The sequence below is a fragment of the Macrobrachium nipponense genome, chromosome 14 (assembly GCF_015104395.2).
Source record: "Macrobrachium nipponense isolate FS-2020 chromosome 14, ASM1510439v2, whole genome shotgun sequence".
NCBI lineage: Eukaryota > Metazoa > Arthropoda > Malacostraca > Decapoda > Palaemonidae > Macrobrachium > Macrobrachium nipponense.
In genome coordinates, this window is record NC_087207.1 from 55,266,481 (window position 1) to 55,293,736 (window position 27,256).

At 36.5% G+C, this 27,256-nt stretch overlaps 1 long non-coding RNA gene across 1 annotated transcript in view; it reads right to left on the bottom strand.

Moving 5' to 3' along the window:
* LOC135226116 (uncharacterized) overlaps window positions 1-27,256 on the bottom strand; it is a 334,862-nt gene that overhangs the window by 70,852 nt on the left and 236,754 nt on the right. The gene's annotated exons all lie outside the window — the stretch shown is intronic.

The window sequence follows — 27,256 nt, forward strand, 5'->3', positions numbered from 1 at the left end:
CCACATGAGGAAGAAACAGATTCCTTTTCACCCTTTTTAGATCCAGATGTACAGTCACTCAAAAATATTCTGCAACATGTTCCAGAAGTTTTCGTTCGCCTAAAAGACAAGATTATAAAAAATGTATGATATTGCTTTCAAATTGAAGTACCGGACATTTTTAGTTAATGATGCTTTAAGAGAAGCTACGAAAACGTTTTATGCATATGGCCATGATCATTGTAATTTGCTGGTTTTACCTTTTGACTGCAGATTTCTTTCCTTGCCAAAAATGTTTAAAGCTTTTAATGTTAATGTAATTTATAATAACACTCAGTCTGTGAGAACAATTTTGATAAAGAACTTTCCCCATTTACAAACAGGTAGCATATACGAAATTCCATGTAGTGATTGTGATGAAAAACATATTGGTCCAATCTGTAAACTGTTGGTATCAATATTTAATCAACATAAATATTGTAGGAAATACATCGAGTCCCCTCTTTCTACCAATGAACAACTTTGATCATGCAGCTAATTGGAAAAATTCAAAGGAAATTTTACTTTGCAGAAATATTGTTAAAAGAAACATTATAGAATTTAGCATAATAAAACATATGTCAAGTGGTGTTTTTAATATCAGTAATGGACAATATAAACTAGATAACTGGATTACGAAGCGCATTATTGACAACTTTGTAATTATGTAACAGACTGCTTAATAGTTTCATTTCCATTCGTAATATCTATCCTTTAAGTGGAATTCTTGGCAGTGGCCCATGTGCTTCTTGGTTAGGATGTTTGGTTGACCTATAGTACTTTATTTTTTCCTTTATACTTTTATCTTTGAAATTACAAAGCTGTTTTCCATTCCTCTATTGTACCCTAATAATGTGTAGCAAGAATACACGAAAGCGTTTCGTTAGTTCCTGCTGGCTCTTGATATACAATTTTTACAGGTTACTTGTGATCATATAACATATTGTATATCATATATATATATTATCTATATCTATATATATAAAATTTAACAATATATATTTAAATGTGTGTGTGTGATTTCTAACACACGTGTCAATACAACAAAAGCTCGAATCAATTAACAGACCACTTTACGGTACAGGAAATGAAACTGGCTATCAAACTAATTGTATAGACTTAAAAAAAAAAAAAGAATCATTCCTCTTTGTAATTCCTGGAAGTGACGGCGAATTGCACCAGAGAGAGAGAGAGAGAGAGAGAGAGAGAGAGAGAGAGAGAGAGAGAGAGAGAGAGAGAAGGGGATGGGGGTTGGGGGCTATGCGTACTACGACAGAACGAAGTTCCTTTGAACTCGCCTACCTGTCCCTACAAGTAAATAAACGGCTTATTTACCTGTCCGTTCATCGAGGCACTTGCTCCTGATGGGGAATCGGAGGGATTTCATCACCGCCGTGTCCAACACATTATTATTATTATTATTATTATTATTATTATTATTATTATTATTATTATTATAGCTGTTTTCCACGGCATTTGATTTGCATAGTCTTCACCATTCGTCTTACAATCTTCTTTCTGATATACAAAGTTTGCTAATGACATATAAAGACATATAAAGACTTCCGTTGCACTGGCGATCACCTCTAAGTGTACAAAAGCGAAAGAATTGAGATACGTGATGTATTATTATTATTATTATTATTATTATTATTATTATTATTATTATTATTATTATTATTATTATTATTATAGCTGTTTTCCATGGGATTTGATTTACATAGAGTCTTCTCTATTCGTCTTACAATCTTCTTTCTCGTTTATAAAGTCTGCTAATGACATATAAAGACTTCCGTTGCACTGGCGATCACCTCTAAGTGTACAAAAGCGAAAGAATTGAGATAAGTGATATACAGGTATGTAAAGCTGGCAGGGTTCTTTCAATAGGTGGGTCGGTCAGTAGGCTGAATTCTAATTGTTCAGAGGTTGATGACGATATCTGTCCCTGAGCCGTTGAGATCTATAGGCCTAACCTGTGTTGCTGGCTGGAGGTGGGCGTTAGCTCTGTTGCCCATCCGCCCCCATCCCCCAACTCTGAATATTTAGAGGATGAAAAGGCAATCAGGAAAATAATAAAGGAAAATGTCTCCCTAACTGTAGAAGGGGATAAAATTAACTTCATAATTTATTAAAGAAATATGAAAATTAACCAGCTGCTTCTTAAAAACAACCTGCCGCCCCAAGAAATATCTTTGAAGAGAAGGAATGTCATCTACGAATATACATGAAATGCCTAGTTGAAGGATGCTACCACTCATACGTCGGGAAGACCAATACCAGACTTTCCAAGCGTCTCTCCTGCCTACTTCAGAAAGGGACAATTAAAAAAAAATAAAATAAAATAAAAATTAAAAAAAAAAGACCAAAAAGAGCTGAGCTTATGAAGAACTTATAAATTATACACCAAACACCGGACCGACGACGCCTACGGTTTCTAGAGGCACTCCATATATTAGAGAGAAAAAAAAACAAAGCGTCAACAAAGTGAGAGAGAAAGAGAGAGAGAGAGAGCACCGGATACCGACGATATGTCACCTGGACGGCCTATAATATCAACCTTTGAAGTGGGGGTACCCAAGCCAACACCCGCCTCCACCTAGCAACACAGGTTAGGCCTACAAGATCTCAATGCCTTGGGGACAGACTTCGCCACCAACCTATGACTAATTAAAATTTAACCTACTGACCAACCACCTACTGTAAACGCCCTGCCTGCTGTAAATACCTGTACATCACACATCTCAATTCTTTCGCTTTTATACACTCACAGATAACCGCCAGGGCGCTGTCGACCCGTTAGAGCAAATAAACCTAACACAATTGACATCTTAACAGGTCCTTAGGAAAACCGATATAATAGCTACGTGCTAATGAGAAGATAGTAAGACGAATAGAGAAGACTATATGAATTGAATGCCATGGAAACAGCTATTATTATTATTTTTTTTTTTTTGAGGGGGGTGTGGGTATCACAGTCCTCCAATTCGACTGAGTGGTATCTATAATGTGGGGTTCCGAGTTGCATCCTGCCTCCTTAGGACTCCATCACTTTTCTTACTATGTGCGCTGTTTCTAGGATCACACTCTTCTGCATGAGTACTGAAGCTACTTCAGCCTCTAGTTTTTTCAGATTCCTATTCAGGGATCTTGGGATCATGCCTCCTAGTGTTCCTATGATTATGGGTACAATTTCCACTGGCATATCCCATTCCCTTCTTATTTCTATTTTTAGGTCTTGATACTTATCCATTTTTCCCTTTCTTTCTCTTCAGCTCTGGTCTATTTTCATGGATCATCCTATCTGTTCTGATACCATAGTCCCAGAGGATCTTTCCCTGATCGTTTTCAATCACTCCTTCAGGTTGGTGTTCGTACCACTTATTACAGCAAGGTAGCTGGTGTTTCTTGCACAGGCTCCAGTGGAGGGCTTTTGCCACTGGATCGTACCTCTTTTTGTACTGGCTCTGTGCAAGTGCCGGACATTCGCTTGCTATGTGGTTTATTTTATTATTATTATTATTAAGTTAAATAAGAAGGGTTATCGACTAAGAAGGGTTTAAATATTCCCCTTGCCGTCCCTGTGCGCTAGCGATGGGTAAGTGAACGTCTCTAAGATGAGTGGGTACAGAGCCCAGGCAGACGATTTCTAGGACCGAATTCACTCCCAGACCGCCACTCACAAGTCCACCAAGCTGTTGCGAATGGATGCCAGCAACTAGTGAGGTCAAGAAAAAGGGCATGGGGCTTGCAACCTCACTCCTGAAGACATTGCTGAGAAACCAGAAGGCTGTGACCTACTGGAGTCGACTGTCGGAAATTTAAAACATGGATTATGATGTATACAATCATATATATATATATAAATAATAATATATATATATATATATATATATAATATAATATATATATATATATATATATATATATATATATATATTATGAATATATATGAATAAATCAACCAGTATGAAATTCAAACTGATTACTCCAACTATACTCCCCTTCCATCCAAAAGCCCACTGATAAAACAGGGTTAAAACGAAATAACACGAGAACCTTCACAGATAAATGACAGCCAGCCGAGGAGAAATAAAAGGAACGTGTGTGTTTTTCAAACGTTTCATCATCTCTCGGTATTCCGCGGAAGCATTCACTCTATCATAGGGACATTCCAGGAAGCGTTTATTATTATTATTATATCTCTGGAGGGGAAAACAGTTCCCCACGACATTTTACCATTTTACGAAAGAAAACATTACGTTGGGGGTTCAGAATTCCACTTATTTTCACTCTTGAGTTTGACTTTGACTTTTGCTTTTTTTCCATTTGTCTGGAATGTGAGTGAATGCGTCTGTATGTTTCAGACTTCACTCTCTCTCTCTCTCTCTCTCTCTCTCTCTCTCTCTCTCTCTCTCTCTCTCTCTCTATATATATATATATTTATATATAATATATATATATATATATATATGCCTCTAAGTATATATATATATATATATATATATATATACGTATATAATATATATATATATATATATATATATAGTATATTATATATATATACGTATAAACTTTGGTGTATATACGCACATAAATATATACATGCATATATATGCATATATATTTCTGAGTCTTACGTATACGTGTATGTATCATTATATATATTAAACTATATATATAATATATGTATATATATATATATATATATATTATAATATACATATATCTGTGTAAAAATTGTAGAAGGTAAAAGATAACAATGTTTCTTAACACGAATATTTCTGGGTTTATTTCTTATGAAAATTAACATGAAGTGTTACTTTCAAGTACCAATCGTTCGTGCACTAAAGTTATGTGATTTTGGTGCATATTATAAACAACCATTTATTTACGATTATTTTTAAAAGAATTTTCTAAACAATCAATGACTGCAATGACAATATTAAAACATCCTATCAACATTGTCGTCTTCACAAAAACAAAATGAATCCGACCCCCTCCCCAAGAGAGAGAGAGAGAGGAGAGAGAGAGAGAGAGAGAGAGGAGAGAGAGAGAGAGAGAGCCCATTATCTCAAGGCCAAGATCACGATTTATTACCAACTTTTTCAGCTTTTGTTTTTTGGCCACTTTTAAAAGACTGAGATTTGACACCATCGATATCTGGATGGAGGTTCCAAAAATTTATTCACGGACGTAAATTTTGAACACTTCAAGTTTCCAGTTGACGTTTTCACCATTTAAACTTCCTCTCCAGTATAATCAAATCGTACTCAAGAATTTATTTTCATATTTCTTAAGCATGGACAAAACTTACGATTCTTAAAACCGTTGAGAGCAGTTACAGTGGCTGGCTGATTTTAAGAAATATATTCTTTACTAAATGTTCGAGTATTTAGTTAACATCTTAGGCGGAAACTCTATCTGCCATGTTGAATTAAGAATAAAGAAAAAATAAAATAACCACAGTTCCATCCAATATAAAAAAAAAAAAATACGAACATTGGAAACATCCAACCAATATAAAACTACGAGCCACTCCACGATTTATGACCAAGCTTGGCATATAGCCAAGGGACACAGAGACCTCCAGACCGTTGAGGAAAAAACTGGCTATTTCACAAACAAACAAAAAATTATGATTCCAATGAGACGAGGTAAAACCACTGACGACTCGTAAAAAAGTCCCGATGTATGTTTTCTCGAAGATCTATGATATATAATTCGATGGAGAATTGCTACATCAACTGATTTTTAATCAGGATATATTTCCTTTTTCATGCCTAATGATAGCGTTTCTTTATAGCTACTCTTCTTCCCTTTCTTTCCGTTTTCTGTGATCTACGAGGTAGTAATCATAGTCGCCGACATCACTTATTCAACTAACTTTTTTTTCCCGCTTTCACGAAACGTCAGTCTGGGTATTTCTGAGTGCCTCGAATTTCCAAAAATCAGAGAAAAATGTGATCAGACTAAACGAATAGATTTGCAAAAAATGACGCAAACAATTTGGGAAAAAATACTAATGTGGCCTCGAATAAGAAAAACTGCTGATTTTACGTAAAATAAATAAGGAAAAATAAAACAGAATGATTAAAAGTAACTTAACCTTGAATGCGGTAGAGGCTGCAAAAATATCTGAATGTGACAAACAAAATAAACACTGAAAAACATTCAAAAGATGACAAATACCTTAACCTTGAGCTAGAACACAAATAAAAAACTTAAAAAGGTTTTTTGTGACGAAATACAGTAAATATATAATTACAGAAATACTGAAATATAATAGCATACAATAATAGGTATCTGTGGCAGAATTTAAGTCAGTGAAAACTTTCAATACGAAAACTCTTACAATAGACGGGAATTTGTATAAATATAATCATGGAATATTAGAAAGGTTCTACAAGATCATGAATTCCAGGATCAACCAATCTGAACTATTCTTCAAGCCATTCATATCCAGGCTGTGGTACAACCTACCTTCCTCTGTGACTCCAATCCTTAAGAAAACTAAGTCTACCGAGATAAAATTATATAAAATGTCTCAGTAGGCTGATGAGTCCAGAAGTCCACACCAAAACTCATACATTTATCCTTTGAACACCTTACCACGCTACATGCCGTCTTAATGCAAAATCCCGTGCTGGCATAAGGCCAACTAAAACCTAAAAACAAACTAACAATATGCTTCTTTCCTTTTGTTAATATCCACTTGATTTAGGGGGAAATCCCCAGGTTTGTATAAGGTGTTGGCATAAGGCCAGCTCTCTCTAGAACTACCCAGCCAGATGCAAAACCCTTTGAGTGCGTTAACACACTCGACATGCTGCCCTAGGGCAAGGGCGGAAGCTGGCATAAGGCCAACTTCCTCTAGAACCAACCAACCAGACCAAAAACTGACTAACGACAAAACCTTTCCAGTAAAGGCGCTCTCCTCGTTCCAGGACCTTCGGCAGATCTCACTTTATTGGCCCCTGGAAGAGGAACTCTCATGCATACGAAGAGGGTCTAAAGAGGTCGAGGGGATTTCTGGATGGAGCAGTTGGCAAACTCCTCCGCTGCTGGTTTGTCACTCTTATTAAAAGCCGATGGTATGTGGGTTGGCGTCGGGTGGGGTGGAGCCGGGAGAGGGGGGAAGTAAGATCATCAGCGTTGTATAATAAAAGGGTGAGTTCATGCATACATGATGAGAAGGCCCTTAGGAAAATGATAAATGAAAATGTAACCCCTACTGCAGAAGGTGACAAGATCAATCTGATAATGTATTATAAAAATATAAAACGAGCCAGTTATTACTTAAAAACAACAACAACAACAACCACCCAGCGCTCCCAGAAACGTCTCTAAAGACCGGGCAACGGCCCGCCAATACCTACGGCTTCTCGAGGCCCTATTACACATTTTGGAAAAGAAACCAAGTATCAACACAGTGATGGAAACCGAATTTCTCCCTACCATCATTAAGAGAAATTTAAGAAACCACCCTACGACAGACGACCTCAAATGCCCACCCCCAACAGCCCAAGGAGATCTCAACGCTTCCGAGACCGAGTGCCTCCCCAACCCGTGACCAACCAAAATGAAGCTTAATAACCGACTTATCGAATGTACACCCACCCCTCCTTGCTACATATACCCATGTAACTTGTATGTCAATCCATTCACTCTTTGAAAATAATCGCCAGAGGGCGTTTGAAACGTCAGAGGTAATAAAACTGAAACGACAAGAAAACTTTTCATGTCCTTTGGAAAGCTGTTAAACTAGGTACACGCTGCTGAAAAGAAGGTATTAAGAAGAATAGCGAAGATTCTATATAAATTGAATGCCGTAGACACAGCCATTATTATTATTATTATTATTATTATTATTATTATTATATTATTATTATAATTATTCCAGCTGCTCAAAAGACAACTAAATTGCAAAGTGCGTTTGTCACAAAACAGAATTCCCATCTGCTCTACGAAATAGAAAAACCCGAACGAAGAGAGAAAGAAAATCCAGTAACCAAAAATGAATTAATATAAAAATAAAAAATCAGTAAACAGAAAATAACTTTTAAAAAAAGACAAAATTCAGTAAACAAAAACCAATTAACAAATATATTGTACCTACACAAACATCGAAACACGTAAAAAAAAAAAAAAGTCAGGTGATCGGGCAAAAGTTGTACTGTACGTGTTTTTGACCCTTGGTCCGAGAGTGGTCCTAGTTCCCAAAATCCAGTTGGGAGAAGTGATGCCGCGTATTCCAATAATAGAATACACCACCTCGCGGTTTGGAATTCCTATGAATAGGGAATTTCTCTCTCTCTCTCTCTCTCTCGCCCCTCTCTTCATCTTCTCTCTCTCTAGGGCCTGACCAGTCGCTTTTCATGTCCAGTATTTATTCATGGAATATCCCAGACTGGCAAAGGGAAGTAAAGGGGAACAAAGATAAGCAAAAGGAAGGGAAACAAACAAAGTGGAACATGAAGAAGGAAAAAGAAAACACGGGTAAGCAAAGAGGAGGAAAGGAAAAACAATAAATAAATAAATATATATATATAGTATAAGAAAGGGTAAACGAAGCACCGTTCAGACGCGCCAAAGAACTGAGATAAAACAGTAATGTGTAAAAGGCAAGATCCCAAGAACGAACAGGAACTGGTAAAAAAGCGTTATGAATGACGAGAACCTGCATATTCTCCATTCGAGCGCATAGCCAGAATTCCCTCCGGAGGCGATAAGGATCGTCGTTCGAGTTATGGGCTAAATACGATCTTTCACCGAAGCTTGATAAATGGGAATGCACCCAGGGAGGAAGTCGCCCTCAGGGGGGTTGGGGGGGCGAATAAATAATAGCCTCAACGTCCTTGGCCGCCGTTGATATATTAAAAAAATATCCTTGCACTAGGATTCCACGATTTCAGTGAACAGGGAGACCACTGAAAATAAAAAATTAATTGATCTAGGTCACGATTTCGCTGAACCAGGAGACCACAGCAAATAAAAAAAAAAAAAAAAAAAAAAATCCTTTCACTTGGAGGCCAAGATCTCAGTGAACCTGGAGACTACTGCAAAAAAAAAAAAAAAAAAAAAAAACACTATGAGGTCACGATTTCGCTGAAACCAGGAGACAAAAAAAAAAAAAAAAAAAAAAAAAAAAAAAAAAAGTCGGGAAAAAAACTCGATTTCCCTGACGTCAATGAAACGAATAATAAACGAAAAAAGGGTAAAATGATGGCGACAAGAAAAGCGGCACCGTTCCAAGACTACTTCACACGTCGGCGGGAGATCACGGGAAAGGGAAAAGGCGGGCCCTGGTGCCACATAGATCGACGGGCGGACTCATAAAAAACCGCAGGGGGTTGCAGACGAGTTATAAGGATTTCGTCCCGACGGAAGACACGTGTCGCAGACTGAGAACTGTGACTGGAGAAGGAAGAGGAAGCAGAAGACAAAGAAGATAATAATAATAATAATAATAATAATAATAATAATAATAATTTTACTATAATGGGCGCTATGTCTGTCCGTCCGTCCGTCTGTCATTCAATCACGGCCAAACGGCTGGTCCGGTGGGCATGAAACTTGGCAGTATTATAGTGGGGACCCCTAAGATGGTTTATATAATGGGGTTTCATCCTACCTCGCCGCCACTGAAGGGAATAATAAATGAACCACAGAATTGCTTGAGATGGCGAATAAAGAAAGAAATCACTGCAGGATAAGAATATAAGATACGGGAAAACAGGTTGATTGCAAGCACTGGGTATCCTTCCTTCATTTATTTATCCATTAATTCATTCATTACCGAGTCTGCATTTAGTTTTATCAAATTATTCTAATCTAAGGATACACATGCTTATTTCCATTCAGTTTTCTTCCTTGCTTGCTATTTCTTCTGCGTTGGATGGTCATAGATTCAAGGTCTACAAGAGGCATCTTACTCACTTCAACGTCTTATCATCACTTACGGGCCAACTTTTACCCCTTTATGTTTTTCTTGACATGAATGTGTCGTGCTCTGCATAAGCCTATAAGCAAGTCCATGGCTTCTGCTGTTTTCATTATGAATAATATTGTTCATAATGACCACGCTAACTCATCCTGTTTCTCCTGTGCCTAGTAAGCTGTCCATCTCCTTTAACTGTTTAGTTCCCAACCTGCTGGCACTCGTGATAATAAAAGACAATGATACCAATTTCTGAACAAACGTATGTATGACTGCATGTACCTTTGTTTGTTTGTTTGTATGGTGATTTTACGTTGCATGGAACCAGTGGTTATTCAGCTACGGGAACAACGGCCTTACGTAACTTCCGAACCACGTCAAGAGTGAACTTCTATAACCAGAAGGACATCTCTAACCCCTCAGTGAAATACCCGAGAATCGAACTCGCGGCCGCCAAGGTGGCAAGCCAAGACCATACCGACCACGCCACTGACGCGCTTTGTTTCCTTATGCATTAGACTGCATTGCCCAACAAACTTTACGACACTATCATTGCATAACGTAATAAGATTTCAGGCCGTAATTGCTCGCTGCCAAAAGCAAGGGCGATAATTACGCAGGACCTTGGAACAAAGAGGCACTGGAGTGATTATACCACCTTCGTTATGATCTCCGGCTCATTTTACTGCTAATCTGGCTCGGGAAATTAATCTAATCTCCTTCGGCGGAATGAGAGAGAGAGAGAGAGAGAGAGAGAGAGAGAGATGAAAAAGAAAGTAATATTTAAAGGAAACCAATTATGCCAACACAAATATGATAGAGAGAGAGAGAGAGAGAGAGAGAGAGAAATATTTAAAGGAAACCATGTATACCAACACAAGATGAGAGAGAGAGAGAGGGAGAAAGAGAATGTTGGATGCATTATTACCAGTTCATTTCCGTTGGCAGCAAGGTTACCAAACCATATAGTCATTAGCTACTCATATATTTTATATATATATATATATATATATATATATATATATATATATGTATATATATTTTTTTTTTCATTCCTTAATAGGCGGGTTCTAAGCAAAGATGTTGGTAGCTCTGTTATCAAAGTTTATTTTACTGTTGGTAGCACTGTTTCCTAAGTTTACTGCTGTTGGTAGCCTTGTTTGCTAAATTTATATTCCTGATAATAACTAAACTAAGTCCCTCAATAACTGAAGCAGCAGATGCTGATCACTCACTAACCGAACTTCCTATTACTCTGCGGAAGTTCTCGTAGAAGTCGTCGTACTTCCAAAACGTCGTGATCCGACCTTCAGCTTACTCGGGACGCGTGCTTAAAATCTACAGACAAATAGAGAGTTGTTTCACCAACGAAAATCAAAATAAATACGCTATATTTTATTAGAAATAATTTTCCCCTACTGTTTAACAAGCACGTTATTTATTCTTTACATTTTCATTCTAATAAATAAATCAAAATATCCTATGCTAAAATTCCTGTACCTTTAACTCAACGCGAAGCATCTTTTTCAGACCTTTTTAGGCTTTTCCATAGGCCTCTCCTAACCCCCAACAAAAACAACAACAAATTAACTTGTAGGCTTACACCTGGAGTAAGCGAAAAATCTAAAGTATGATGATTACCTTACCAGCAAGTACAAAAAAAACTGAGAATTTTAAAATGACGCTAATTACTAATCATGATTCAGTAGATATATATACATAGACATATGTATATGCATATATAATATATATGTATATATAATCATAGGTGTATGTATATAACATACAATGTATGAAGATATATAAAATCACGCGTACATACATACATACATCCATTCGTTCCCTGGCGCTATTCTGCTCTGGATATAAACTGCTCAATGGATGGTTCCAAGTTAGCTAATGGAGTGAAAGGTCCTTGCTGGGGATTACAGTAAATCCCTTATTGATAATTTGGATCTCCTTTCCTTGGCCCTTTCGTACTGGGATTTCAGTCAGATTACAATCTCTGGCTTTGCCCGGGGTCGGGGTGGGGGGTGGTCGAAGGGATATCTATTAAGCGCTAGGACTGGCTTTTGATAAATGGGTATTTATAGGCCCAACATAGAGACACACTTTATTGACTCTCCCTCTCTGAACAAACACTCAGACACACACATATATACATTGTATGGGCATGTACTGAGAGAGAGAGAGAGAGGGAGAGAGAGAGAGAGAGAGACCTTACCTTACAGACCTTACATGTTGTTCGGGTTGCCCCAGGTCCCTCAGTGTGAGGCACCTCTAATGTCTACCAAAGAGTTGCTAGTACATCTTCCGGTATATTTTGCATCTTCCAATCTTGGATGGTCTGGGATGCAGTTTAGATATTTGTCGAGCTTATTCTTAAACACATCTACGCTCACTCCTGATATATTCCTCAGATGAGCTGGCAACGCATTGAATAGACGCTGCATTATCGATGCTGGTGCGTAGTGGATTAATGTCCTGTGTGCTTTCCTTATTTTTCCTCGTATAGTTTTGGGCACTATTAATCTACCTCTGCTTGCTCTTCCTGATATTTTTAGTTCCATGATGTTTTCTGCTATTCCTTCTATCTGTTTCCATGCCTGAATTATCATGTAGCGTTCTCTTCTCCTTTCTAGACTATATAATTTTAAGTATGGTAGTCTTTCCCAGTAGTCAAGGTCCTTAACTTCTTCTATTCTAGCTGTAAAGGACCTTTGTACACTCTCTATTTGTGCAATATCCTTTTGATAGTGTGGGTACCATATCATATTGCAATATTCAAGTGGACTACGAACATATGTTTTATAAAGCATAATCATGTGTTCAGCTTTTCTTGTTTTGAAGTGCCGTAACAACATTCCCATTTTTGCTTTACATTTTCCCAATAGAATTGCTATTTGATCATTGCATAACATGTTCCTATTCATCATCACACCAAGGTCTTTAACTGCTTCCTTATTTGTGATTGTCTCATTATTAGGTCCCCTATATGCATATAGCTTTCCTTCTCTGTCTCCATAATTTATTGATTCAAATTTATCAGAGTTAAATATCATCCTATTTACCTCTGCCCAATCATATACTTTGTTAAGGTCTCTTTGTAGAGCGTTCCTATCTTCATCACATGTAATTTCTCTACTTATTCTTGTGTCATTGGCGAAACTACTCACTACCGAATCCTTAACATTACTGTCTATGTCTTCAATCATAATAACAAACAGTATTACAGCTAACACCGTACCTTGTGGCACACTGGATATTACCTTGGCTTCATCCGATTTCTCATCGTTTGCAATAACTATCTGTTTTCTGTTGTGTAAAAATTCTTTTAACCATCTTCCTACTTTATCCTTGATATTGTGTTTTCTAATTTTCTTCGCTAATATATTATGGTCTACCTTGTCAAAAGCTTTTGCAAAGTCTAGATAAACCACATCTGTTTCATTTCCGCTTTTCGTATTTTTGAATATGTTCTCACGGTGGACTAACAGTTGGGTTTGTGTACTTTTTCCGGGTACGAAACCATGTTGTCCCATATTAAACAAATTATTTTTTATTAAATGTTTCATAATATTTTTCTTCATTACCCTTTCATACACTTTCATAATATGTGATGTTAGACTCACAGGCCTATAATTACTAGCCTCTAGTCTTGATCCACTTTTGAAAGTAGGGATAATATATGCTAATTTGTGCTCATCATAAATCTTGCCTGTATCTACACTTTGTCTTAATAATATTGCAAGTGGCTTTGCGATAGAATGAACTACTTTCTTTAACAAAATAGCAGGAACTCCATCAGGCCCTGCTGCAACTCCATTTTTAATTTCATTAATAGCCTGCACAATATCAGCTTCATTAATATCCATGTCAGCTAAATATTCACTATTTTCGTCCCTTACTTCTATATCATTATCTTCATTATCTATTCTAGGGGTGAATTCTCTCTTATATCGTTCTGCCAATATGTTGCAAATTTCCTTTTTTTTTCATTCGTTAATCTCCCTTCAAATCTTAGAGGGCCAATTTCTATTCTTCTTTTATTCATCTTTTTCGCGTATGTGTATAATAGTTTGGGGTTTTGCTTGATATTTATTAGGGTTTTTTCTTCCGATTCCCGTTTTTCATTTTCTTTTGATTGTATAATCGTTTGTTCTGCATTTTCTATCTTACTTTTTAGTTCTATACTTTTCCATGCATTTTTTTCTTTCGCAAGACCTTTTTTCCACTTTCTGATTTTCTGGAACAAGATCCTTCTGTCTCTTGCTATGCATGACTGATGTTTACTTTTCTTCTTCGGTATATATCTATCCACTATTTTCTCTAATATTTTATATAATATCTCCGTATTTACCCTTATGTCATCACTTATGAAAATGTTATCCCAATCTTTGTTTAATTCTTCATTTATTTCTGACCATTTTATATTTTTACTGTAGAAGTTGTATTTTCCATATCCTTCCCACTTTTTCATTTCTTGCTTACCTCTGTTTTCACTTGCTTTGGAATGGACTGTTAATTCTATGACACTATGGTCTGAAATATTCGCATTATAAACTATTATTTCTTTAACATAATTCATCTCGTTCACAAATACTAGGTCTAAAGTATTTTCCTTTCTTGTTGGCAGGTGATTTATTTGTTGAATGTTGTATTCTAGTAGCATATCTAATAGCTTTTCGAATTGCCTCTTATCTTCTGCACTACTATTACTCTCTTTTTTATATGTATAAGTACAACCACAATCTCCTATTCGTTCTTTCCAGTCTACGAAAGGAAAGTTGAAGTCTCCAGATAGGAGAATAGTCCAGTCCTTGTGATTTCTACATATATCATCCAATTTTTCTATTATTAAGTCAAACCCTTTAGTATTAGGAGGTCTATATATTATTATGTTCATTAATTTTTCAGATTCAAATTCTACCGCTATTAGTTCACATTCTGAGTTACTATATTTCTCAGAGAGAGAGAGAGAATAGTAGACTGAGCAACTCTACTCCGTCAAAACGTATAACATCTTATATTAACAACGACAGGCCTCGACGAGTTAATTCTCACTCCAGGGGTGTGAATCTCTTGACGGGGGTTTATATATTTTGGTATCGAGTCCTTATTTTTGGCTTTCACGGTACGGAATAATGAATCCTACTCTTTCCATATTCTCAAGTCTCCGCGGTACAGATTATGGCTTCTAATGAACCATGTTCCTACTGATAAGTCTTCAGCCAATATCCTTCAATTAAGTCGCATTGCACATTACTGAAAATACTTTCAGAATAAGTCAAAGCATTCAAATAAAACATTCCAGAATGGTCCTCCTGAGGTCCAATCCAAGAAAGTGGAAATAAAAAGGGTGATTCGATGTGTTTGGGCTCCGTCCAAACCCGGACATCCAGACTCTTCTTCTTCTTCTTGAATTCATCCAGGGTTGATGGGGAATCCAAAAGAATATATTGCTAAGGAGAATCGATGTCACGAGTGAGGAATGATACTGCTGCAAATTCAGTGTATGCGTTCACACACAAAAAGGCATTTGAACACGCACATGCAAACATGCACGCACGCAAACATACAAACATACACACACACATATATATATGTATATATATATATATATATATATATATATATATTAGGATATGTATATATATATATATATATATATATCTAGATATATATATATATATCATATAATATATAATCCGTATATGTATAAATTTTATATTAATATAATAATATATTAAATTAAATATTATTAAATTAAATATATATACATATATATATATATATATATATATATATATATATATATATATATATATGTATATCTTACAAGTGTGTGATGTGTTAGTGAATTACATATCATGTCTTGCTTGGAGACAGATTGAGCTGTAGAGGCAACCTTCTTGAATGAAGAAATCTGATGCATAAGCATTTTTAATCTGGAGGCTGTCCGTACTGTTGCCAGGGCGGTTTGGGGTGGTGTGTCGAGTATGTGCATTCGTTTGTACGAATATCGCTGGTCTAACCGACCGAGGCACTTGCGGGAGAGACACATTCCTTTTGTGATAGGAAAAAGGTTGGTTTGGTAAACGCCAGGTGTCAGGAGAAAACTCCATCATAAAGGTATGGCACATATTTTAAATGACTTAAAAACAGTTGCCTTTGAAAAGAGAGAGAATTGTGAAATGTATCTCTTTACTTAATATTGCTTTTGAGAGAGAGAAGTGTGAAATGTATCTCTACTTAATATTGCTTTTGAAAGAGAGAAGTGTGAAATGTATGTCTTTACTTAATATTGCCTTTGAAAAGAGAGAAGTGTGAAGTGTATCTCTTTACTTAATATTATGTTATGTATCTTTATTACAGATGGGCTCTAATCCATGATATTAGAGACGGGATTCTCTATCTTGATTAATGAAACAATTGACATTTTGGGTCTGGACGTGAATACTTAGCCAGGAGAGTGGAATGATAACTTATTAGCTTTCTTTGTGGGGCACACTTAGGTTTTTATCACTATGACTTATTAATAATTTTGTTCTATTTTATGTTCATCTGCTTTGGGTAATAAATAGTATATTTTTTTTATTTATGTGGGCTTAATAGCCTAATGACATGTTTGCAGATAGAGGGCGCCGCTGTTGACAGGTAAGGATTTCTAGTTTGTGTAGTTTTGTCTAAAGGGTGTAAGATATATACAAACATTAAGCTAGAGGTGCCGTCTAATATTAAACGACATTTTTATATAGTTAAATGATTGCGTGTATAAAATGTGAAGGTGATGATAAAAAAATAATATATTATATATATATATATATATATATATATATATATTATATATATATATATATATATATATATATATGTAACTTAGTTGTCATTTAAGTTTTTAGATTTTTAATGTTAAATATTGAAGTGTTGTATTCTTTCTTTATTAGCTTTTTGTCTCCTCTCTGGTGGTTATCTTGGTGTTTGATGTTGGTTAACGACTGTTTTATATTTTCAAGTTGTTTTGGTTACGTGGCTGGGATCCTTCGCTATCCGAAGGATGGAGGTTTACTCTTGAAGGAGTTTGCCTCAGAGTGTTTATGAGCCTCCAACATTGAAGGGCGCTACTATTGCTGTTGGAACGATATTTATTCCTCGCCATATTGCAGAGCTACGTTTTGACGCTGTATAGCTTATTGGATATCCTTACTCTGCAGCAAGGATATTATATTCTTCACTTTGTGTACTGCCCTTGGTTCAGTAAAAGCCAAGGGGACCTCTCTGTCCCAAGGTAATAACAGTTATACCTGTATTTATTTATTGAGATCACGACCTTTGATCCCCTGCTGATGTCATTAGTGGAGTTTGTGAAAGTCTACCAACACCATAGTTTAAGATCAATTTTCCCTGCCACCCAGATTAAGCCTCCAGACGTGGAGTTCGTTATTGTCCTCCAAGAGGAGACCTATAAAGTCGTTTGAGAAAGTTGTTAGGGATATTAGCTTGTATTTGTTAGGATATTCTTACTTTTCGTTTCCTTTCTCCTTTCTGGACTCCTCCCCTTTTTGTATGACTTTAATTGTGTAATTGTTTTCTTTTGCAGGAAGATAAGAGTGAATGTTTCTCATTAGTTACTGTATTATTGAGGTTCAGGTGTTATTTCTGTCTGAAACTTACGTATTAAAATGAAGTATTTTTTGTGCTATTGTCTTTGTCCCCTTGAATTGACTTTGCACTCTTATTGAAGTTGGATGCTATTCCACCTTTTGTGGATTGGTATGGTGTTTTGGTGAATAATACTTGATAAAAGTTTATTGTTTTGTGTGGTGGTCAAACCAGCAATCACAAGTGGCGACCGTTTTGACAGGATCTTTCGTTCCTAAGTATTCACTGGTGCATGTGCAAAGTTAATTCTTGGGGTTATTTTTCAGGCAACATACTTTCACCTCCTAGCGTTTTTCTTATGTAAATTCAGTGTTGTGTGTGAATAATACTGGTCATTATGGTTGTTAACGTATTAGAACTCCTTAGCGGAGAGGGGTGGCAAGAGAGGCTTGCAGAGTTGAATAGGGAGGACTTGGAAATTGTAGCGCAGCATTTTAAATTGGAATATGAAGTGTCCATAAGAAAGGGTGTATTGCTATTGCAAATTTATTAATATATTAAAACTGTAAAGGCAGGTGGGGAACGAGAAGTGAAACTTCTGTTGTCTGTAGAAATTTTGGATAGGCAAATTGCTCTGAGGCAGATGGAGTTTGAAATAGAAAAGTTTAAGGCAGACGAAAGAGAAAGGAAAAGGCAGCATGAGATTGCCATGAGAGGCACAGGTTCTTCTTCTTCCCCTCCCCCTTCCCCAAATAGGTCAGTAACGCCTGCTATTAATTTAGCGCGGGCTCTCAAATTTGTGCCTAAATTTGAGGAAAACAATGTTGCAGTTTTTTTTATCGTTTGAGAGGATTGCAGAGTATTGGACCACTCGTATACAAAGTGAATTGGTTGGAAGAGCTCAGAAGGTGTATGTAACTCTGGAGGAGGATCTGTCATCAGATTATGAGAGTGTGAAGGCTATTGTCTTGAAGGCCTATGAGTTAGTCCCTGAAGCCTATAGGCAACGCTTCAGAAACTTAGAAAAAAGTAGGGAGCAAACTTTTGTTGAATTTGCAAGGTCGAAGGAACAATATGCTAGTGATTGGCTCAAGTCCAAGGAGGTGGTAGATTTTGAGAAATTGAAGGAATTAATGTTGGTGGAGGAGTTTAAGAGGTGTGTGCCGGATAAACTGAAGATCCACATCGAAGAGTTAAAACTTGAGACCGTTCAGGAGGTAGCCATCGCTAGTGATGAATATTATTCGTCTCATAAGAGTGAGTTAGGGGGAGTAACGACAAATGTTTAGTCTAGTTGGGTTAAAGTACGTAGGAATAATAATTCTAATAATAATAATGCGAGGATGTTTACCAGAAATAATTATAAGAGGTAATAATCAGGGTAATGCTAATACTAATATTAATTTTTCTCCTAACAGAGGTAACAGGAGATCTAATATATATAATCCAGAGAAATTGAAGACATTGACGTGCTTCTTTTGCAATAAGAAGGGGCACGTAAAGAGCTTGTGTTATGCGTTTAGAAAATCGCAAAAGGCTGATGGTAGGCCAGTGATGGGTGTGGAAAAGAGAGAGAGAGAACCTATCCCAACAAGGTCCACTGGCCAATGTCTACGTGGCTGTTTTGAGAAGTATTTATCCATCGGTAGTATCTCGTCCGCAAATTCGTCCGAGAAAAGACGAGTACGTATTTTGCGTGATACTGGAGCAGCTCAGTCTTTGATCCTTAGGGAGGCATTGCCGTGTAATTTTGTTTCTGAAAGTGAAGAAATCGAGTTATTGTCTGGTTTTCCTGATACGGTAAAGTCTTATGCTATTGAAATTTTAATTTAATTTGCCCTTCCTTTGCAGGGGATTTGAAACTGGCCATCGTTGATAAATTTCCTGTTAAAGATGTTGATGTTATGATAGGGAATGATGTTGCTCTTAAGAATAATACCCATCCCATATTGATAAATCCTGATAGTGAGGTAGCAGTAGTTACTGAATTGGACCACTGAAGAGCTTATCAAAGCTCAAAAAAGAAGGATTTTCGGGATCTCCCTATTGAGTCAGGTGAGGTGTCTGATATAACTGGTCCTTAATTTAAGATAATTGATAATATTTTAAATAGGTTGAGTAGGCCAATGGACATTTTGGCATTCATAAGACTTCCGGTAAGTTGCTTATGAATTATTATTGGCCCAAGTTGAAGGCGGACGTAAAGAAATTTGTCAATAGATGTGATGTCTGTCAGAAGGTCGGTAAACCCAATCAGCTTATTCCAAAAGCGCCTCTATGTCCTATTCCAATGGTTTCTGAACCTTTCAAGGAGGTCATTATTGATGTTGTTGGACCATTACCAAGGTCTCGTAGTGGAAATGAATATATTTTGACTATCATGAAAAGGATGTCTCGATATCTCGAGGCAATACCATTACGTACTATAAAAAGTGTTCAAAATGTAGATGTACTAATTGACTTTTTCACCAGGTATGGGATGCCTAAAATAATTCAGTCGGATTGTGGTTCTAATTTTGTTTGCAGGTATTTCAGAGATAAAATGGCAGAGTTAAATATAAAACATGTAACTTCTTCTCTATATCATCCAGAAAGTCAGGGAACTCTGGAGAGATTTCATCAAGCCCTGAAATCTTTGGTAAAGAAGTATTGTTTGATCAATGGTTCTGAATGGGGATAAGGAATTACCCTATTTGTTGTTTGCTTTCCGTTCTGTCCCAAGTCACTCTTCAGGTTTTTCGCCTTTCAGCCTTATGTTTGGCCATTGTGTTCGAGGTCCTCTCGATGTTGTTCGAGAGTCTTGGGAGGGAAACGTCCCTGAGATCAATTTATTAGATAGATCAATTTATTAGATTACGTGTCTAATCTAGGCGATAAGTTAACCAAGGCTGGGAAATGTGCAGGTGAAAATTTATTGTGTAGCCAAAAAAGAATGAAGTACTTTTTTGACAGAAGGTCTAAAGCATGCCACTTTGCGGTAGGCTTCAAAGTTTTGGTTTTGTTACCCATTCCAGGAAATCCATTGAAAGCTTCTTTTAAAGGTCCTTGGAAAATTTTGTAAAAAATTAGTGAGGTCAATTATTTAGTAGAAACTCCCGAGAGAAGGAAACCTTTTCAGCCTTGTCACGTAAATATGTTGAAGGCATATAAGGAACGGGAGAAAGTTTTCCCGTGGCAACAATAGGGGATGTTGTAGTTTCCGAGAACGATAACCTTTTTTTTTCTTTTTCAGAGGGTGAAAGTATTGATGATAATAGTTTTGATGGAATTCTTTGAAAAATTTTTCTGGAATTGTTTCTCATTTAATTAATGGAGAACAAAGGTCTATAAAGAAATTGGTATTTAATTATAAGGAATTATTTTCGGACTTCTGTCCTTGAGCATGACGTGGATGTAGGTAGCGCCACTCCTGTGAAACGATCTCCTTACAGGTTGAATCCCTTCAAAAATGAGGTTGAGCGAAGGAAGTTGACTATATGCTAAAACATGACCTGATTGAACCTAGCCAAAGTCCTTGGTCATCACCTGTTGTATTGGTAAAGAAAACCGACGGGGATTTCAGGTTATGTTTTGATTACCGTAAATTGAATGAATTATCTAAGTCTGATTGTTATCCATTACCTCGAATTGAGGATTGTATTGATCATACGGGTAAGGTCAAATACATTAGTAAATTCGATTTGCTGAAAGGTTATTGGCAGGTTCCTCTTTTGAAGCGGGCAAGGGCCTTGTCTGCTTTCGTAACACCACAGGGACTGTTTCAATGTAAAGTGGTGCCGTTTGGTATGAAGAACGTGGCTGCCCCCTTTCAGAGGTTAATGAATACTTTAGTCTATGGTTTAGAATGGTGTGTTGTTTATATTGATGATATTGTTATTTATAGTGATGATTAGGAAACACATTTAAAACGTATTAGGGTACTGTTTGAGGTTTTGAAGAAAGCGGGTTTAGTAATTAATTTAAAGAAAAGTGAATTCGCAAAGGCGAGGGTTGTATATTTAAGTCATGAAGTTGGTGATGGCAAAGTTGCTCCTAAGCAAGCAAATATCGAATGTATTGAAAAAATGTTAATTCCTAAGTGCAGGAAGGATGTCAAGAAATTCCTAGGTTTGGCAGGGTACTACCGAAGGTTTGTTAGGAATTTTTCTGACATCGCCGATCCTTTGACTAATCTCTTAAGAAAGAAGGTAGCTTTTGTCTGGACTGATGAAACACAAAGGGCATTTGATAATTTGAAAAGAGTACTACTTAATTTCCAATTGTCTTGAGGGCTGCTGATTTTGACCTTCCTTTTTCTCTTGCCACGGACGCAAGTGACACTGGTGTAGGAGCGGTGTTGTTGCAGAATGACGAACAGGGAGTTTCTCATCCTGTCTCATTCTTTTCAAAAAAGTTGTCCTCCGCCCAACGTAGGTATTCCACAGTGGAGAAAGAGACTCTTGCTTTAATATTTGCTATTAACCATTTTCAGGTTTATCTCTCCTCCACAGATACACCTATTAAGGTCTTGACGGGTCACAATCCCCTGACCTTCATCAGCAGATACAAGAATAAAAATCAACGGTTGATGAGATGGAGTCTCATGCTGCAAGAGTGGAATTTAGAATTTTCCCACATCCAAGGAAAAGAAAATATTGTTGCCGATTTTCTCTCTCGCAGCGTTGAATAGTGGTTTTTCGCAGAGGGCTATGCAGTTATTAAAGGTAGTATCTGTATCGTTCTAATTACGGTGTGTGTGCTGTTGAAGTGGGCACGTAGTGAGTAGAAACAAATGTATATTTAAGATGTATTAATCATGGCTTCTTTACAGAGGACGATAAAGTTTTAGGTGTAGTATACGGGTTAGTTAATGTTAAAAGGTGAGGGTGATCAATGGCAACTGTTAATGATTGATTAATTAAGTCTAAGGTTTCGAGGTTCGGGTACGATAAGGTTTATACTAAGCTAAGAAAAGAGACAGGCACTAATAGGGTTATTCTGTATTTTCAGGCTAATAATTGCGCTTCATATATTTTGTGTTTGTTTGTGCAGGGGAGTCTTGTGGTGGTCTTATCTGTCTTTCGGTGTGGGTGTATGTATTGGACAGTATGATGATAAGTGTGATATAACACTGAAATAGACAGTGGTTTTTGAGCCGAACATTTATTGATAGTGAGTGAAGTGTATCCCTGAAATTGGACAGTGTATTGAGTGTGGAAAAGGTTAGTGCCTTTGGACTATATAAATAGAATCCGGTTGTTAGAGCAATGACCCGCTCTTAAGTTTAGGAATTGAGTGAGTGATGTGAAACTCTTAGGTTTTGGGTATTTATTTATTGAATAGTGATGTTGAGTTTCTGGTTTGGGAAACTTTCCCTGTGAATAGTATTAAGCTTATGATGATGTTGGTATTTGTTGTGAGCTGCTATCCTTGGTACTTGCCACCCCCTTTCCTTTTGTTAAGGTCTTGTTTTTGATGAGAAAATTTTGCTCTTTATAGTTTTGTATGAGATCATCTATTTTTGTTTACTGACTATTTTTTACTGTTATTTTATAATTTCACCATGTAATAACCATATATTTTAAAACCCGTTGGTCTATGTATTGCTTCTTTATTCTGGTTTGTTCGTTATTCGAGTTCGGTAAGCAAAGGTGATTGTAGTTGAATGTTAACATACTTTAAAAAAAATTTTGAAAAAATAAAAACTTTTTTTGTCGGGTGAGGAGGTGTAACTTAGTTGTCATTAATTTCTAGTTATTATTTAAGTTTTTAGATGTTTAATGTTTAATATTGAAGTGTAGTATTCTTTCTTTATTAGCTTTTTGTCTCCTCTCTGGTGGTTATCTTGGTGTTTGATGTTGGTTAACGACTGTTTTATATTTTCAAGTTGTGTTGGTTACGTGGCTGGGATCCTTCGTTATCCGAAGGATGGAGTTTTACTCTTAAGGGAGTTTGCCTCAGAGTGTTTCTGAGCCTCCAACATTGAAGGGCGCTACTATTACTGTTGGAACGATATTTATTCCTCGCCATATTGCAGAGCTACGTTTTGACGCTGTATAGCTTATTGGATATCCTTACTCTGCAGCAAGGATATTATATTCTTCACTTTGTGTACTGCCCTTGGTTCAGTAAAAGCCAATGGGACCTCTCTGTCCCAAGGTAATAACAGTTATACCTGCATTTATTTATTGAGATCACGACCTTTGATCCATTGCTGACTTCATTAGTGGAGTTTGTGAAAGCCTACCAACTCCATAGTTTGAGATCAATTTTCCCTGCCACCAAGAATAAGCCTCCAGAAGTGGAGTTCATTATTGTCCTCCAAGAGGAGACCTATAAAGTCGTTTGAGGAAGTTTTTAGGGATATTAGATTGTATTTGTTAGGATATTTTTAGTTTTCGTTTCCTCTCTCCTTTCTGGACTCCTCCCCTTTTTGTATGTATGTGTTGATGACCTGTCTTCAATTGTGTGATTGATTTCTTTTGCAGGAAGATAAGAGTGAGTGTTTCTCATTAGTTACTTTATTATTGAGGTTCAGGTGTTATTTCTGTCAGAGAATTATGTAATAAAATTAAGTATTTTTCGTGGTATTTTCTTTGTCCCCTTGAATTGACTTTGCACTCTTATTGAAGTCGGAAGCTATTCCACCTTTTGTGGGCTTAGTATAGTGTTTTGGAGAATACTACTTGATAAAAGTTTAGTGTTTTGTGTGGTGGTCAAACCAGCCATCACAATATATATATATATATATATATATATATATATATATATATATATATATATATATATATATATATATATATATATATATAGATTTATATATATGCATATATAGTATATATATATATATATATATATATATATATATATATATATATATATATATATATATATATATATATATACATATATATATATATATATATATATATATATATATATATATATATATATATATATATACATACTATATATATATATATATATATATATATATATATATATATGCGTGTGTGTGTTTGTGTATGAAAATACGTATCTTATAATATAATATATATTATTATATATTATATATATATATAATCTAGTATATAATCTATGATCTAATATTATATAATTATCTTATATCTATCTATTACATATATATATTATATAATATTAATTAATAAAATTTAATATATGTATATTATATTATATTATAAATCTAATGATATCTCATATAGATCATAGGATATATATTATAGCTATCATATATTAATCTAACTATACTATATATATAGTCTGTCGTTAGGTGAACAAAAAGGCTGCACAGAAATAGATAAGATTCCTTTTCAATAGAATCCTTACGAAACCTGAAAAACACAAAAGAAAGAATGAAACACTTGTCCCCCCCATACAGCCAAACTCTTTGTAATCCCATACGTTTCAAAAGAATACTTTCTTGGTGCTGAATGTCATCCGCCACTTCGTTAAGAAAATTGGTACGAAGAATCGAACAACCTTTTCGTTAAATGTCTCGTAAACTTTTAATGAAGTGAACTGAATGAAACCAGATGTCAGTCTCGTACCGACATCATTATCAAGAGAGACACAGTGCAGTGGAGCATGCTGTCATTTCTATTGGAAACACTGAATTAAAAATTGTAAGGCGACGTTGTATGGATCATTAGTCTCGTGTATGAAGATATCATTCATTGCTGCCAGATGAGTTAAACCTACCTCAGGTTATTGCATAATTTGCGTTGTTTAATTTTTTTTTCTCTCTCTCTCTCATCATAATATATATATGTAAGACATAGGGTTTTTGATTAATATATATTGTTCGTGCATTCTCTGTAACCTGTGGAATGTGGAGGACAGTGCAGAGATAACGACCTGAGAGTAGCTGATGAATGAGTTTCTGGGGGATGGCGTGAGATAAAAGTGCTTAGTTCGTCGAGTCAATGTACGACAGTTTATGAACTCTTCCCAAAGTGCCTTTGTGAAACTAGATGCAGCTAGAACCGCGAGGCGCTAGCGAACTGTGTGTTCGTATGTGCGTGTGCGCCTCTTTCTGTTAAAAGCGTTCATACCCAAGCCTATGGGAGGGATTTTGACGTAAGGGCTTGCGAGTCATAGGCAAAGATGCCGTGGCATTCGCCGGGGGAGTTTTTGACATAGTGTTTTAGTGCCCGGTTGGGAATGGGTAAGTGTTACCTTTACTTTAGCCAAAGGGGTGGCTTGTTTGATATCTTGTAAGATGTTCCATTTTATTAACTTTGTCTTTAAACTTGTGTGTGTACTTACCAGAATGTGTTCTGTATCTTTGGCAGATGGTTCTGGATTTCTGTGGGACAGAGTTCCCAGGGAAAGGTGTGACCTTTTGGGCTGACTTGACAATGAGTAGTTTTAAGTTAGTACTAGTGAGACGGGATTACTTAGTTAACGACTTAGTTGTTACTGTAAATAAACGTTATGTTATGATGCAAACTCTCCCTCATTTTCATTACCTGTTAGAATGGAGAGAAAGAGGTGGAGAGAGAGAGAGAGAGAGAGAGAGAGAGAGAGAGAGAGAGAGAGAGATGTGGGGTGATTGCGAGAGAGAGAGAGAGAAGCCTGTCCTGTGTAGTGGGGGTCTGCCTTCCGTTTCGTGTCCACGCTTACCGTATGAAATACATGGCGGTTTCCCCATGTAATAGTGGTGGCATGGAGGGATAATTCCCCCATATTAATAGTGGTGGCAGACGGTTAAAGATGGGATATAAAAGTTTTCTTGCTTTTCTATGCCTAGGAACGCCAATGTAGAGATGGTTGGCCAGTTAGGAAATAAAAGGGGTAGAGAAAATGTCCGTCCGTGGGATGGGGGGATGAGGAAAGATTTTCTATTAGGGTCATCAAATTTGCTCGTACCAAGATTCTTCAGGGTGGGAGTCGTGAGACAAGCAACTCAGTCTAGTTTGTAAGGGAGTGTTGCTAGGAGTCATCTCACCAGTCGCGTTTGTATTGTGCCGACGAGATTTACGCGTTTTTACGAAGAATTTCGAGTTCCTTTTGTTCCCATTATGGAGTGGTGAGTGTTAAAGAACTATTGTTTATCAAAAAGGAGTGGGTTTTTGTTTAAATATTTCAGGGTTATGGGATTGGTTCAAGAGGTCAAAACAATTTTTTCTTTCCCCATAGTGAAGTGTTTTCTTTATTTGCACGTGTTTATAATGGACGTATGCATTCGTCTTTGTTTAAAACATAGGAGTGTATTTTTTCTATGCATGGAAAAACTGTGCTTAGACAAGCAGATTTGGCTTAGTGACACAGAGCGGCCACAATTTTAAGGGCTCAGCATATTTCTGCAGAGAGGCGCCTTGCATTGCGAGGGTGTACGGGCATCCCTTGGGAGGGTAGTTGCATGGGTACCACTAGCCTCACTCGAGAGATAGTGCAGGGATGGGGGGGGATCCTACTGGCATGCCTCGGGGAGTGTTCTGCCGCTTGACTGAGGGGTTGTTCTCAGGGGGGGAGAAATTTTTTTGTCTCAGTGTGGGTGGATTCCCCCTTTTCCTTTTTTTTTTTCTCTTAGTGTTGGGAGATGGATTTGGCCTTGACATTGGATGCTAAGATATCAGCTGATTGATTAGTTGATGAAGTGAAATGCCCGTAGAGTCTTTTTTTAAGAAAAGAGATTTTTTTTCTCTCTCTCTTGGATGAAGAGAAAAGGAAATAAAGAGATTTTTCTTTTCCGAAAAT